Source organism: Ambystoma mexicanum, chromosome 2p (assembly GCF_040938575.1).
Source record: "Ambystoma mexicanum isolate Mex_15411 chromosome 2p, UKY_AmexF1_1, whole genome shotgun sequence".
NCBI lineage: Eukaryota > Metazoa > Chordata > Amphibia > Caudata > Ambystomatidae > Ambystoma > Ambystoma mexicanum.
Genome location: NC_090923.1, coordinates 699,855,231 through 699,870,828, shown reverse-complemented (window position 1 = coordinate 699,870,828; position 15,598 = coordinate 699,855,231).

Below are 15,598 nucleotides of genomic sequence, written 5' to 3'. Positions count from 1 at the left end.
AAGAGTGTGAAAAAGAAGCGCGTGTGCGCGTTGGCAACACCCCCGCCAAAAGAAGAATTGTACTCTGTCTGAGGAGACAGGACAACAGTAGAAGGGAACACTGTTTGAGGGAACAGGCCCAGGAAAACCAGAAAAAGAGAATAAAGAGAAAAAGCTGTCAGAGGTCACATGGAGTACGAACTTGAAACGCTGTGAAGTAAATCGCGTGTGAAACGACAAGAAGTAAGGATTTCACCCACTCGCTCTCCACGAAAAGCACGTACAAGGAAATGGTGTTCTACACATACCTTTTATGCAGGCCCACACGTAGAGCGTCACTTCCGCGTGTACGTGCTAGGGCCATTTCCACCAATTACACGCTTTGTCACTTCCGCGTGTATGCGCTAGGGCCAATTTCCACCAATTACACGCTTTGATACTTTCGCGTGTATGCGCTAAGGCCATTTCCACCAATTACACGCTTTGACAGTCGGACGTGTCTTTCATTTTTTTAACACGCAACATTTCAAACGTGTGCCATATTCAACGTGCACGTGACTTCATAGACGCGCATACGCTGGTGGCCTTTGGGCCAATGAATGTACAGACGTGTGCTGACGCGCTTACGCGCTAAGGGCCTTTCCTCGAATTACACGCAGACGTGCTGGATTTTCACGTGCAAATTCACTCCGTATCAAGCTGGCCACGCGTTCACACACGGAAGACCACGCTCCTGCCCAGAAGGCCGAATTACTACCCCTGAGAGCCCTGAGCACGCTCCCACCTGCCATCTGCTGCTGCCTGACTGCCTGCTGCCCACGTGCCCTGCCATTTGCTGCCTGCACATCAGCCAGGGGTGCTGTTGCTGTGACCACCCCTGCTGGAACCGAAGACTCCCGACTGATTTTCCATCGCCCCACAGCCCAGCCCCAGGGCCCAGTTGCCCACCCACTCCTGCCTCTGGGGTTGCCATGTCGGGCACTGCAACATCTAGCACCAGTGGCAACCCCCGGCCAAGGAGGCAGAGGGGCACCAGCTTCACTGCCACCGAAGTTGGTGTCCTGGTGGAGCATGTCCTGGGGCAGTATGATGCCCTCTTCGGAAGGTTGCGCGCCGACAAGGAAGGATGGACTCGGATCTGGATGGACATCGTGACTGCCATCAATGCGGAGGAGGTGGCAGTCCGCGACTACGAACGTGTCAGGAAGCGCTGGGAGGACTTCAGGTCCAGAACCCTCAACAAGGCCCGGCGCCTCCTGAAGGCAGCGGATGCTAAGGGGCGCCGGGGCCACTTGTCGGAAGATCAGATGAGGGTCCTGGAACGCATATCCCCAGCGCTCCACGTCCAGGTCCTTGAGAGGCAGACCCGTCTGGAGTCGAGCGGTAAGTGTACATGCATACTGATTGTAAGCTGTGCGTGTGGTGTGCCAGGAGTGTGCAGGTTGAACATGTATTTTTATGTGGGCAAGTAGGGGGTGGGTGTACAGGGCCGTGAGGGTGACACATGCGAGGGGTCTCATGTGTGACACATGGATGGTGCTTGTGTGTGTGGGCTTGCATGGCACAGGATGTGGAGGAATGATTGTCAGGTGTGACATGGATGTCGATCGGACAACTGCGACAGTTGGTGGAGGTGTACACATGCATGCAAGTTTGGTGGTGTGTGTGCATGTGTAGTGTACTCCCTATGTTGCATGTGATGTGTGGATGACCTTTGGCTGCTCATGCTGTTGTATGTGAATGGATGGTGCTGGCTGTTGCAATATGGCTGTGGTATGGCTCATGTGTGCAGGTTGAAAGGACATGTGTGTTGGGGATTGTGATGCCATGTCTGAGGTTTACCAATGCCACTCATGTATGACTGTCATGTGTGTATGAGTCCATTGGACAGTGCCCTGATGCCTGTGTTTTCTTTCTCCCTGTCTGCAGCGTCAACTGATGAAGGGGGCGGAGAAGGTGCTGTGGAGCACAGCGGCAGGGGTCGCAACACCAGCCGGAGACGCAAGGCCCGGATCCCCTCCCAGGTTCTGATCTCTTCGGGGAGTGAGGAGTCCGGTGCCGTGTCCCAGGCCGCAGCTGCCGAGGGGAGGTCCAAGAGGCGGAGGTTGGAGTTGGACTCCTTCTTCGCAGCAGAAGGGGCAGCTGGGACCACACAGGGCCCAACGGAGGAAGATGGCACGGAGTCATCCAGGTTGGTGGGGGGTTTGGAGGAGGAGGAGGCCGTGCAAGCGACAGAGGCGGGGTCTGGAGGTGGGGATTCCACTGGTGCTAGTGGTGCAGTGCAGGATCTGGGACAGGAGGCAGCACAGGCCGCCACGGAGGTGCCTGTGTGCAATCCTGTCCCTGCTCCTGTCACTGCATCATCTTGCACCAGCGGGGATGCCTACCTCCAGACCCGTTCTCAGGGAGGGGATTGGCTTACAACACCTGGCCTTCCTCTCCCTGCGGATGTGGCTATCCTGCACCAGGTTGAGCCTGTCCAGGGTGGGGTGGTGTTGCGTCAACAGGCCATGCGAGCTGACCTGCAGTCTTTTCATGATGAGTCTGCACGTCTTCTTGCATGGCTCGTTGACTGCGTTGACCCACTGGGACAGCTCACCAGTGCTGGATTCCTCCGTTTCCTGGACCTTGTTCTGACCCCCTCCTCCACAGAACCCCCTATGCCCCAGTCGTCCTCCATGCCATCTTCCCACCCATGTGTCACCTGGGTGCCCTGTGGAGCTGCCTCCGACCGTGCGGCCAGGCTGGTGGACAACAGATCCCTGCCACAGTCGGGAGTCGGACGTCCAGCAGGGGTGGCCACATCAACGACTGCACCCCAGCTGGAGGAGGATGTGCAGGCACCATCGGACAGGGCGCATGGACAGCAGCAGCTGCAGCAGCAGGAGGCTGTAGGTGGGAGCCACGATAGCTTGGGGCCTTCAACATCGGAGGGGCAGGCATCGGCCGGAGGGCAGGAGGACCCTGGACGGGAAGTGTCTTCCGTGTGGCAGCGGTTGGGCCACTGCATAGATGCGGAGCGGCGGCGGGCGGAAGAAGCGCGGCTCACGATGGTCAGGGCGGAGAACTCCATGCGGAGGGCCCTGAGGCGGGCCGAGTGCCTCGAGGCAATCCGCAGGGAGTTGGAGGTGAACATGTCGGCGTCCCTGCGGACCCTCGGGGCCATGGAACAGGACTGCCTCCGGGACATAGACGAGGAGTTCGATGATGCATTGGCCCGGAACACCACTAAGTGAGCCGCTGGACTGGCCTGCCGCCATTGTATATAGTTATTTAGTGATAGGTTTCCTTTATAGTTTATTTTTATTTGGAGTCGACGGACAGTGCTCCACCTTTTGTATATAGTCCCATTTTAGATAGGTTTTTTGGTAGGTTTCATTTCTTCTGTTGGGACGATGGACCCTGAATACTTTGTACATAGTTGGACTTTGGATTTGGACATTTTTTTTACTATGAATATTTTTTCCCATGGAGCAATGGTTTACTATTTCTTTTTTCCCTTCATTTCCTTTTTATGGAGTTGAACTTTGGAAGTAATTTTTTTGGATTATCATTTATTGATTTTAATTTGAAAAGGGACAGCAAGCTTAATTTTGTTTTTTTTTAACTTGTGTATTTTGTTTAATTTTGTTTGCCATTACTGTTGTTATTAATACATTATTTGGATTTTTTCATTCTTCAATGTGTGGTTTCATCTCATTGTTTTCATGCATGTCATGATATGGGTTTTCAGGTTCACTTGCAACCATTGTGTGTGTGTGAGACACATGTGTTGATTTACATTGCTTCCATTGGCGTAGTATCATGGGCGCATGTAATACTTGGTTGTGTCTTTGGGCTGTGGTGGCTGGCCATGAGGCCCATGCTTGAGGATTGTCAGGGCCTGTGGGCAGGGGGACATGAGTGGGGGCCTGGTGGGGGCTGCCCATGGTGGCTGGGGGGTGTGGGTGAGAGGGGACATGAGTGGGGGCCTGGTGGAGGGTGCCCCACACTGCTGGGGGGGTGGGGGTGGTGGGAGACATGAGTGGGGGCCTGGTGGAGGCTGCCCATGGTGGCTGGGGGGTGGGGGTGGGTGGGAGACATGAGTGGGGGCCTGGTGGGGGCTGCCCATGGTGGCTGGGGGGTGGGGGTGGTGGGAGACATGAGTGGGGGCCTGGTGGAGGCTGCCCATGGTGGCTGGGGGGTGGGGGTGGTGGGAGACATGAGTGGGGCCCTGGTGGAGGCTGCCCCTGCACTGCTGGGGAGTGGGGGTGATAGGGGACAAGGGTGGGAGCCTGGTGGGGGCTGCCCATGGTGGCTGGGGGGGTGGGTGGGAGACATGAGTGGGGGCCTGGTGGGGGCTGCCCATGGTGGCTGGGGGGTGGGGGTGGGTGGGAGACATGAGTGGGGGCCTGATGGAGGCTGCCCCTGCACTGCTGGGGGGTGGGGGTGATAGGGGACAGGGGTGGGAGCCTGGTGGGGGCTGCCCATGGTGGCTGGGGGGGTGGGTGGGAGACATGAGTGGGGGCCTGGTGGGGGCTGCCCATGGTGGCTGGGGGTGGGGGTGATAGGGGACATGAGTGGGGGCCTGGTGGGGGCTGCCCATGGTGGCTGGGGGGGTGGGTGTGGGACATGAGTGGGGGCCTGTTGGGGGCTGCCCATGGTGGCTGGTGGGTGGGGGTGGTGGGAACCATGAGTGGGGGCCTGGTGGGGGCTGCCCATGGTGGCTGGGGGGTGGGGGTGATAGGGGACATGAGTGGGGGCCTGGTGGGGGCTGCCCATGGTGGCTGGGGGTGGGGGTGGGTGGGAGACATGAGTGGGGGCCTGTTGGGGGCTGCCCATGGTGGCTGGGGGTGGGTGGGAGACATGAGTGGGGCCTGGTGGGGGCTGCCCATGGTGGCTGGGGGGTGGGGGTGGTGGGAGACATGGGTGGGGGCCTGGTGGAGGGTGCCCCACACTGCTGGGGGGGTGGGGGTGGTGGGAGACATGAGTGGGGGCCTGGTGGAGGCTGCCCATGGTGGCTGGGGGGTGGGGGTGGGTGGGAGACATGAGTGGGGGCCTGGTGGGGGCTGCCCATGGTGGCTGGGGGGTGGGGTGATAGGGGATATGAGTGGGGGCCTGGTGGGGGCTGCCCATGGTGGCTGGGGGGTGGGGGTGGTGGGAGACATGGGTGGGGGCCTGGTGGAGGGTGCCCCACACTGCTGGGGGGGGTGGGGGTGGTGGGAGACATGAGTGGGGGCCTGGTGGGGGCTGCCCATGGTGGCTGGGGGTGGGGGTGATAGGGGACATGAGTGGGGGCCTGGAGGAGGCTGCCCATGGTGGCTGGGGGTGGTGGGAGACATGAGTGGGGGCCTGGTGGAGGCTGCCCCTGCACTGCTGGGGGGTGGGGGTGATAGGGGACATGGGTGGGAGCCTGGTGGGGGCTGCCCATGGTGGCTGGGGGGGGTGGATGGGAGACATGAGTGGGGGCCTGGTGGGGGCTGCCCATGGTCGCTGGGGGGTGGGGGTGATAGGGGACATGAGTGGGGGCCTGGTGGAGGCTGCCCATGGTGGCTGGGGGGTGGGGGTGGTGGGAGACATGAGTGGGGGCCTGGTGGAGGCTGCCCATGGTGGCTGGGGGGTGGGGGTGGTGGGAGACATGAGTGGGGGCCTGGTGGAGGCTGCCAGGGTGGGTGGGGGGTGGGGGTGGATGGGAGACATGAGTGGGGGCCTGGTGGAGGCTGCCTATGATGGCTGGGGGGTGGGGGTGGTGGGAGACATGAGTGGTGGCCTGGTGGAGGCTGCCCCTGCACTGCTTGGGGGTGGGGGTGATAGGGGACATGAGTGGGGGCCTGGTGGGGGCTGCCCATGGTGGCTGGGGGGTGGGGGTGATAGGGGACATGAGTGGGGGCCTGGAGGAGGCTTCCCATGGTGGCTGGGGGGTGGGGTGGTGGGAGACATGAGTGGGGGCCTGGTGGAGGCTGCCCCTGCACTGCTGGGGGGTGGGGGTGATAGGGGACATGGGTGGGAGCCTGGTGGAGGGTGCCCCACACTGCTGGGGGGGGTGGGGGTGGTGGGAGACATGAGTGGGGGCCTGGTGGGGGCTGCCCATGGTGGCTGGGGGTGGGGGTGATAGGGGACATGAGTGGGGGCCTGGAGGAGGCTGCCCATGGTGGCTGGGGGGTGGGGGTGGTGGGAGACATGGGTGGGGGCCTGGTGGAGGGTGCCCCACACTGCTGGGGGGGGTGGGGGTGGTGGGAGACATGAGTGGGGGCCTGGTGGGGGCTGCCCATGGTGGCTGGGGGTGGGGGTGATAGGGGACATGAGTGGGGGCCTGGAGGAGGCTGCCCATGGTGGCTGAGGGGTGGGGGTGGTGGGAGACATGAGTGGGGGCCTGGTGGGGGCTGCCCATGGTGGCTGGGGGTGGGGGTGGGTGATAGACATGAGTGGGGGCCTGGTGGGGGCTGCCCATGGTGGCTGGGGGGTGGGGGTGGTGGGAGACATGGGCGGGGGCCTGGTGGAGGGTGCCCCACACTGCTGGGGGGGTGGGGGTGGTGGGAGACATGAGTGGGGGCCTGGTGGAGGCTGCCCATGGTGGCTGGGGGGTGGGGGTGGGTGGTCGACATGAGTGGGGGCCTGGTGGAGACTGCCCATGGTGGCTGGGGGGTGGGGGTGGTGGGAGACATGAGTGGGGGCCTGGTGGAGGCTGCCCCTGCACTGCTGGGGTGTGGGGGTGGTAGGGGACATGAGTGGGGGCCTGGTGGGGGCTGCCCATGGTGGCTGGGGGGTGGGGGTGATAGGGGACATGAGTGGGGGCCTGGTGGAGGCTGCCCATGGTGGCTGGGGGATGGGGGTGGTGGGAGACATGAGTGGGGGCCTGGTGGAGGCTGCCCATGGTGGCTGGGGGGTGGGGGTGGTGGGAGACATGAGTGGGGGCCTGGTGGAGGCTGCCCATGGTGGCTGGGGGGTGGGGGTGGATGGGAGACATGAGTGGGGGCCTGGTGGAGGCTGCCCATGATGGCTGGGGGGTGGGGGTGGTGGGAGACATGAGTGGTGGCCTGGTGGAGGCTGCCCCTGCACTGCTGGGGTGTGGGGGTGATAGGGGACATGAGTGGGGGCCTGGTGGGGGCTGCCCATGGTGGCTGGGGGGTGGGGGTGATAGGGGACATGAGTGGGGGCCTGGAGGAGGCTGCCCATGGTGGCTGGGGGGTGGGGGTGGTGGTAGACATGAGTGGGGGCCTGGTGGAGGCTGCCCCTGCACTGCTGGGGGGTGGGGGTGATAGGGGACATGGGTGGGTGCCTGGTGGGGGCTGCCCATGGTGGCTGGTGGGTGGGGGTGGGTGGGAGACATGAGTGGGGGCCTGGTGGAGGCTGCCCATGGTGGCTGGGGGGTGGGGGTGGTGGGAGGCATGAGTGGGGGCCTGGTGGAGGCTGCCCCTGCACTGCTGGGGCGTGGGGATGATAGGGGACATGAGTGGGGGCCTGGTGGGGGCTGCCCATGGTGGCCGGGGGGTGGGGGTGATAGGGGACATGGGTGGGAGCCTGGTGGGGGCTGCCCATGGTGGCTGGGGGGTGGGGGTGGGTGGGAGACATGAGTGGGGGCCTGGTGGAGGCTGCCCATGGTGGCTGGGGGGTGGGGGTGGTGGGAGACATGAGTGGGGGCCTGGTGGAGGCTGCCCCTGCACTGCTGGGGGGTGGGGGTGATAGGGGACATGAGCGGGGGCCTGGTGGGGGCTGCCCATGGTGGCTGGGGGGTGGGGGTGATAGGGGACATGAGTGGGGGCCTGGTGGGGGCTGCCCATGGTGGCTGGGGGGTGGGGGTGGGTTTCAGACATGAGTGGGGGCCTGGTGGGGGATGCCCATGGTGGCTGGGGGTGGGGGTGGGTGGGAGACATGAGTGGGGGCCTGGTGGGGGCTGCCCATGGTGGCTGGGGGGTGGGGGTGGTGGGAGACATGGGCGGGGGCCTGGTGGAGGGTGCCCCACACTGCTGGGGGGGTGGGGGTGGTGGGAGACATGAGTGGGGGCCTGGTGGAGACTGCCCATGGTGGCTGGGGGGTGGGGGTGGGTGGGAGACATGAGTGGGGGCCTGGTGGAGGCTGCCCATGGTGGCTGGGGGGTGGGGGTGGTGGGAGACATGAGTGGGGGCCTGGTGGAGGTTGCCCCTGCACTGCTGGGGTGTGGGGGTGGTAGGGGACATGAGTGGGGGCCTGGTGGGGGCTGCCCATGGTGGCTGGGGGGTGGGGGTGATAGGGGACATGAGTGGGGGCCTGGTGGAGGCTGCCCATGGTGGCTGGGGGGTGGGGGTGGTGGGAGACATGAGTGGGGGCCTGGTGGAGGCTGCCCCTGCACTGCTGGGGGGTGGGGGTGATAGGGGACATCGGTGGGAGCCTGGTGGGGGCTGCCCATGGTGGCTGGGGGGTGGGGGTGGGTGGGAGACATGGGTGGGGGCCTGGTGGAGGCTTCCCATGGTGGCTGGGGGGTGGGGGTGGTGGGAGACATGAGTGGGGGCCTGGTGGAGGCTGCCCCTGCACTGCTGGGTGGTGGGGGTGATAGGGGACATGAGTGGGGGCCTGGTGGAGGCTGCCCATGATGGCTGGGGGGTGGGGGTGGTGGGAGACATGAGTGGTGGCCTGGTGGAGGCTGCCCCTGCACTGCTGGGGGGTGGGGGTGATAGGGGACATGAGTGGGGGCCTGGTGGGGGCTGCCCATGGTGGCTGGGGGGTGGGGGTGATAGGGGACATGAGTGGGGGCCTGGAGGAGGCTGCCCATGGTGGCTGGGGGGTGGGGGTGGTGGGAGACATGAGTGGGGGCCTGGTGGAGGCTGCCCCTGCACTGCTGGGGGGTGGGGGTGATAGGGGACATGGGTGGGAGCCTGGTGGGGGCTGCCCATGGTGGCTGGTGGGTGGGGGTGGGTGGGAGACATGAGTGGGGGCCTGGTGGAGGCTGCCGATGGTGGCTGGGGGGTGGGGGTGGTGGGAGGCATGAGTGGGGGCCTGGTGGAGGCTGCCCCTGCACTGCTGGGGGGTGGGGATGATAGGGGACATGAGTGGGGGCCTGGTGGGGGCTGCCCATGGTGGCCGGGGGGTGGGGGTGATAGGGGACATGGGTGGGAGCCTGGTGGGGGCTGCCCATGGTGGCTGGGGGGTGGGGGTGGGTGGGAGACATGAGTGGGGGCCTGGTGGAGGCTGCCCATGGTGGCTGGGGGGTGGGGGTGGTGGGAGACATGAGTGGGGGCCTGGTGGAGGCTGCCCCTGCACTGCTGGGGGGTGGGGGTGATAGGGGACATGAGTGGGGGCCTGGTGGGGGCTGCCCATGGTGGCTGGGGGGTGGGGGTGATAGGGGACATGAGTGGGGGCCTGGTGGGGGCTGCCCATGGTGGCTGGGGGGTGGGGGTTGGTTTCAGACATGAGTGGGGGCCTGGTGGGGGATGCCCATGGTGGCCGGGGGGTGAGGGTGGTGGGAGACATGGGTGGGGGCCTGGTGGAGGGTGCCCCACACTTCTGGTGGGGTGGGGGTGGGTGGGAGACATGAGTGGGGGCCTGGTGGGGGCTGCCCATGGTGGCTGGGGGGTGGGGGTGGATGGGAGACATGAGTGGGGGCTGCCCATGGTGGCTGGGGGGTGGGGGTGGGTGGGAGACATGAGTGGGGGCCTGGTGGGGGCTGCCCATGGTGGCTGGTGGTGGGGTGGGTGGGAGACATGAGTGGGGGCCTGGTGGGGGCTGCCCATGGTGGCTGGGGGGTGGGGGTGGTGGGAGACATGGGCGGGGGCCTGGTGGAGGGTGCCCCACACTGCTGGGGGGGTGGGGGTGGTGGGAGACATGAGTGGGGGCCTGGTGGAGACTGCCCATGGTGGCTGGGGGGTGGGGGTGGGTGGGAGACATGAGTGGGGGCCTGGTGGAGGCTGCCCATGGTGGCCGGGGGGTGGGGGTGGTGGGAGACATGAGTGGGGGCCTGGTGGAGGCTGCCCCTGCACTGCTGGGGTGTGGGGGTGGTAGGGGACATGAGTGGGGGCCTGGTGGGGGCTGCCCATGGTGGCTGGGGGGTGGGGGTGATAGGGGACATGAGTGGGGGCCTGGTGGAGGCTGCCCATGGTGGCTGGGGGGTGGGGGTGGTGGGAGACATGAGTGGGGGCCTGGTGGAGGCTGCCCCTGCACTGCTGGGGGGTGGGGGTGATAGGGGACATCGGTGGGAGCCTGGTGGGGGCTGCCCATGGTGGCTGGGGGGTGGGGGTGGGTGGGAGACATGGGTGGGGGCCTGGTGGAGGCTTCCCATGGTGGCTGGGGGGTGGGGGTGGTGGGAGACATGAGTGGGGGCCTGGTGGAGGCTGCCCCTGCACTGCTGGGGGGTGGGGGTGATAGGGGACATGAGTGGGGGCCTGGTGGGGGCTGCCCATGGTGGCTGGGGGGTGGGGGTGATCGGGGACATGAGTGGGGGCCTGGTGGGGGCTGCCCATGGTGGCTGGGGGGTGGGGGTGGGTGGGAGACATGAGTGGGGACCTGGTGGGGGATGCCCATGGTGGCTGGGGGGTGGGGGTGGTGGGAGACATGGGTGGGGGCCTGGTGGAGGGTGCCCCACACTGCTGGGGGGGTGGGGGTGGGTGGGAGACATGAGTGGGGGCCTGGTGGGGGCTGCCCATGGTGGCTGGGGGGTGGGGGTGGATGGGAGACATGAGTGGGGGCCTGGTGGGGGCTGCCCCTGCACTGCTGGGGGGTGGGGGTGATTGGGGACAGGAGTGGGGGCCTGGTGGGGGCTGCCCATGGTGGCTGAGGGTTGGGGGTGATAGGGGACATGAGTGGGGGCCTGGTGGGGGCTGCCCATGGTGGCTGGGGGTTGGGGGTGGGTGGGAGACATGAGTGGGGGCCTGGTGGGGGATGCCCATGGTGGCTGGGGGGTGGGGGTGGTGGGAGACATGGGTGGGGGCCTGGTGGAGGGTGCCCCACACTGCTGGGGGGGTGGGGGTGGGTGGGGGACATGAGTGGGGGCCTGGTGGGGGCTGCCCATGGTGGCTGGGGGGTGGGGGCAGTTGTGAGACATGAGTGGGGGCCTGGTGGGGGCTGCCCATGGTAGCTGGGGGGTGGGGGTGGGTGGGCGACATGAATGGGGGCCTGGTGGGGGCTGCCCTTGGTGGCTGGGGGGTGGGGGTGGTGGGAGACATGGGTGGGGGCCTGGTGGAGGGTGCCCCACACTGCTGGGGGGGGGGGATGGGAGACATGAGCAGGTGTGCAGGGTAGTCCCCTGTTTTGTGGGCTGCCTGCAGGGGCCGTGGAGGGTGTACAGGGAACACATGTGAGGCCCCACCCAGCCTAATCGCGTGTGATTATTCCCATGCACTCCTGTAATACACGTACCCAGCCAAATCGCGTGTGATAATTCCCGTGCACCCCTGTAATACACGTACCCAGCCAAATCGCGTGTGATTATTCCCGCGCACCCCTGTAATACACGTACCCTGGCTAATCGCGTGTAAAACTTCACGTGTACCCCTGTCATACACGTACACAGCCAAATCGCGTGTGAAAATTCCCGCGTACCCCTGTAATACACGTACCCTGGCTAATCGCTTGTTTAACTTCACGCGTACCCCTGTCATACACGTACCCTGGCTAATCGCATGTAAAACTTCCCACGTACCCCTGATATGAACGTTACCCGCTTTGCGTTCCTTGTTGGGCAGCCCTGTAAACTGGTCCAGGGTTAGCGCAGCCCTTTGCGATGATTTAGCGATTTTGATGGCTTTTCCTTGCGCGACGGCATTCTTGGGGGCGTTACTGGCGCTGCTGCAGGGTCGCTGCGATACTCTGCGCCACGGCTGGTTTGGGAGCCTGAAATCCATGAATAAGCTGTGCGCGGAAATCGGTTTTGGCGCACGCGCCTGGCGCAGACAATCGCATGCGGACACTCTGCGCCAGCCGCTTGCGACACTTTTCTGCGAAATTCTATGAATTACCCTGAAAGTGTCTTTTTGAGTGATGCATGTATATAATGAGACAATATGCAAACTAATCAATAGTTGATTATCTTTATCAAATTTCATCCCTTCTATCAAATTGATGACTTCTGACGTGTCTTGAATAAAAGAAAACATTGTTGTCACAAAAGGTTGCAAAAATGTATCCACGTATTTTGCCAATGGTTCCAATAACGAGCCATTCCCAGAAACTATTGGGCGGCCAGAGGGATTTCTTAAAGATTTGTGTTTCTTGGGGAGTATATAAAAGTTTGGTGTTACCGGTTTCTCTGCTCTCTAGAATTCATATTCTTTTTGACAAATCCATTTTCTCTCTAATGCTTTACACAATTTTTCATTGATTAAACTCTGTAAACGATTGGTCGGATGTACTGTAATCAGCTGGTAGAAGGTTTTATCTGCAAGCTGTCTAGTGCATTCTTCCACGTAGCTCTCTCTGTTCTGAATCACCACCGCTGCACCTTTATCTGCTTTTCATATAACTATATCAGAATTCTGTGCAAGGCTTTTCACTGCCTTCCTTTCTAGATTACTGAGATTCTGAAAAACTCCAGCGTCATTTTCTTGATCTGACTTATGGAGATCTTCCCATATGCGTTTCGCGAAAACCGTGGTCTCTGGGGTGTGGCTACTTGTTGGGGGATCAAATGTGGATTTGCCTTCAGACCACTTTCATTGATTTGTTCATCAAATGCTTTGTCCTGAAAATATTGACGTAAATGGATCTTCCTAAGGAGTTGGCTTATTTGAATACGTGTTAGAAATTTATCGTATTTAGTGGTTGGAACAAAGCCAAGGCCTTTGTTAATCACGTTCACTTCTTGTTCGTTGGGATTGTAGTCAGAAAGATTCACTAATAAGGATGATTGCTCCTTGTTCTCCGTTGGTCGTATTCCCAATCGTTCATGGGTAATCGCTGGTCTAAAAAAGCCGACGATATTGAAGAGGGAGCTGAGGACGTAGAGTCCCCCTGTATTTGCTGTTGTTGTTGTTGTTGAGGTGGACTCTCTACTGTGTATACCCACTAGACATCACCACCCAATCCACACGATTATGTGTCCTCTATAGCTTGTGTCACCCATGACGTGTTCTGTAAATAAGTAGGCCTGTCTTTGCTATTGTCAGACAGAGCGCTCTCGGAGTTTGCAGAGTCCTTTGCATGCCCTATATTGATCTATATAAAGCCCTTTTGATCTCACCCACACTTGGTCCTGGTCTTATTCCCCTCCTGCGGTGTGTCCTTTATTGCCTCTCACTAAGGGGGGTGCGTTTTTGGGGACGCTTCCATTCAGTGGTGACCCCATAGAATCTTAACTTTAAACTTTCCCCTGGGCACGAGACGGCCCCGGTCGCAGTGGAGACGCACGGTGCGCCCGCTCAACAGAGCTGCCCACCTACGGTAACTGGTACGCAGAGACGTGCGCACGCAGTTAGGGCGAGAGAGTACGGCTCCCATTTGAAAAACACCCTTAGTACAGCTTGCCTGAGCCGGGTGGGGCCATTGAGTGCGAGGCCGTGCCGCTTGGACGGACCAAGTCCGGAGAGTCTCGGATCAAGACGGGCACGTGAGTATTAAGTGCGAGCGATACTAAAAGGGGAAACAATCTAGAGGACAAGGGGAAACAAGTCGGGGACATAGAGGGGACTTTTAACTTCTAATACTTTCTCTTTCTTTGCATATGGCCATTAGGATTCAAAAGTGAAAAAAGGAAAAGAGGATGGGAACCTAACTCTGCAAGGTGGTAGAAGGCGGCGCCGCGTAGTGCTATCTCGACTAGTGCTGGGAATAAGTAAAAACAGTGAAAGAATAAATTAAGGGTGTCTGAGTGAAGAGACACGGAAAATATGTTAGGACTAGCTTTTCTTTCTCTTATTCTTCTCTAATTCCTCTCATCTGGGGTAAAATAAGGTCTAAATATATATATATATATATATATATATATATACAATATATTTATATATATACAATATATATAAATAAAAGAAGCTGTGTGAGGGTTAGAGGCGGTCACCATAGCAGGCGAAGGGCAAGGCAGGTAGGGTAAATGCTATATGTGTATGCTGAGGTATGATGAATGTCTGTTGTGTGTTGTGCACATTGTCAGGGTAATTCATAGAATTTCGCAGAAAAGTGGCGCAAGCGGCTGGCGCAGAGTGTCCGCGTGCGATTGACTGCGCCAGGCACGTGCGCTAAAACCGATTTCCGCGCACAGCGTATTCATGGATTTTAGGCTTCCAAACCAGCCGTGGCACAGAGAATCGCAGCGACCCTGCAGCAGCGCCAGTAACACCCCCAAGAACACCCTCGTGCAAGGAAAAGCCATCAAAATCGCTAAATCATCGCAAAGGGCTGCGCTAACCCTGGACCAGTTCACCGGGCTGGTAAACAGCAAATGCCAAGCGGGGAACGTGTATTGCAGGGGTGCGCGGGAAGTTCCACACGCAATTTCAGCAGGGTACGTGTATTTCAGGGGTGCGCGGGAAGTTCCACATGCGAATGGGCCAGTGCGAGCAGGGTACGTGTATTCCATGGGTGCGCGGGAAGTTCCACACGCGATTTCATCAGGGTACGTGTATTTCAGGGGTGCGCAGGAAGTTCCACACACGATTGTCCCAGTGCGAGCAGGGTACGTGTATTTCAGGGCTGCGCGGGAAGTTCCACACGCGATTGTCCCAGTGCGAGCAGGGTACGTGTATTTCAGGGGTGCGCGGGAAGTTGCACACGGGATTTCAGCAGGGAATGTGTATTTCATGGGTTCTGGGGAGTACTACACGTGAATTGGCCGTGTGGGTCCTCCCAGGTGTACGCTCCACAACCTCCACGGCCCCTGCAGGCAGCCCACACCACGGGGGACTACCCTGCACCCATGCTCATGTCCCGCAGGCAGCCCATCCACCATGGGCATGCCCCCCAGCCAACCCACATGTCACCTTGCACTACTGATCAACAATGCATGTCTCCCACCACCCCCACCCCCCTGCATCCAGGGTCACCCTCCACCAGGCCCCCACTCATGTCTCCCACCACCCCACCCCCCTGCCACCATGGCCACCCTCCACCAGGCCCCCAATCATGTCCCCCTGCACCCCCACCCCCCAGCATCCAGGGTCACCCTCCACCAGGCCCCCACTCATGTCTCCCACCACCCCCACCCCCCTACCACCATGGGCAGCCTCCACCAGGCCCCCACCCATTTCTCCCACCACCCCCACCCCCCAGCCACCAGGGGCAGCCTCCACCAGGCCCCCACTCATGTCTCCCACCACCCCCAGCCCCCTGCCACCATGGGCAGCCTCCACCAGGCCCCCACCCATGTCTCCCACCACCCCCACCCCCTAGCCACCAGGGGCAGCCTCCACCAGGCCCCCACTCATGTCTCCCACCACCCCACCCCCCTGCCACCATGGGCAGCCCCCACCAGGATCCCACCCATGTCTCCCACCACCCCCACCCCCCAGCAGTGCAGGGGCAGCCTCCACCAGGCCCCCACCCATGTCTCCCACCACCCCCACCCCCCAGAAGTGCAGGGTCACCCTCCACCAGGCCCCCACTCATGTCTCCCACCACCCCCACCCCCTGCCACCATGGGCAGCCTCCACCAGGCCCCCACTCATGTCTCCCACCACCCCCACCCCCCTGCCACCAGGGGCAGCCTCCACCAGGCCCCACTCATGTCCCCCTGCACCCCCAC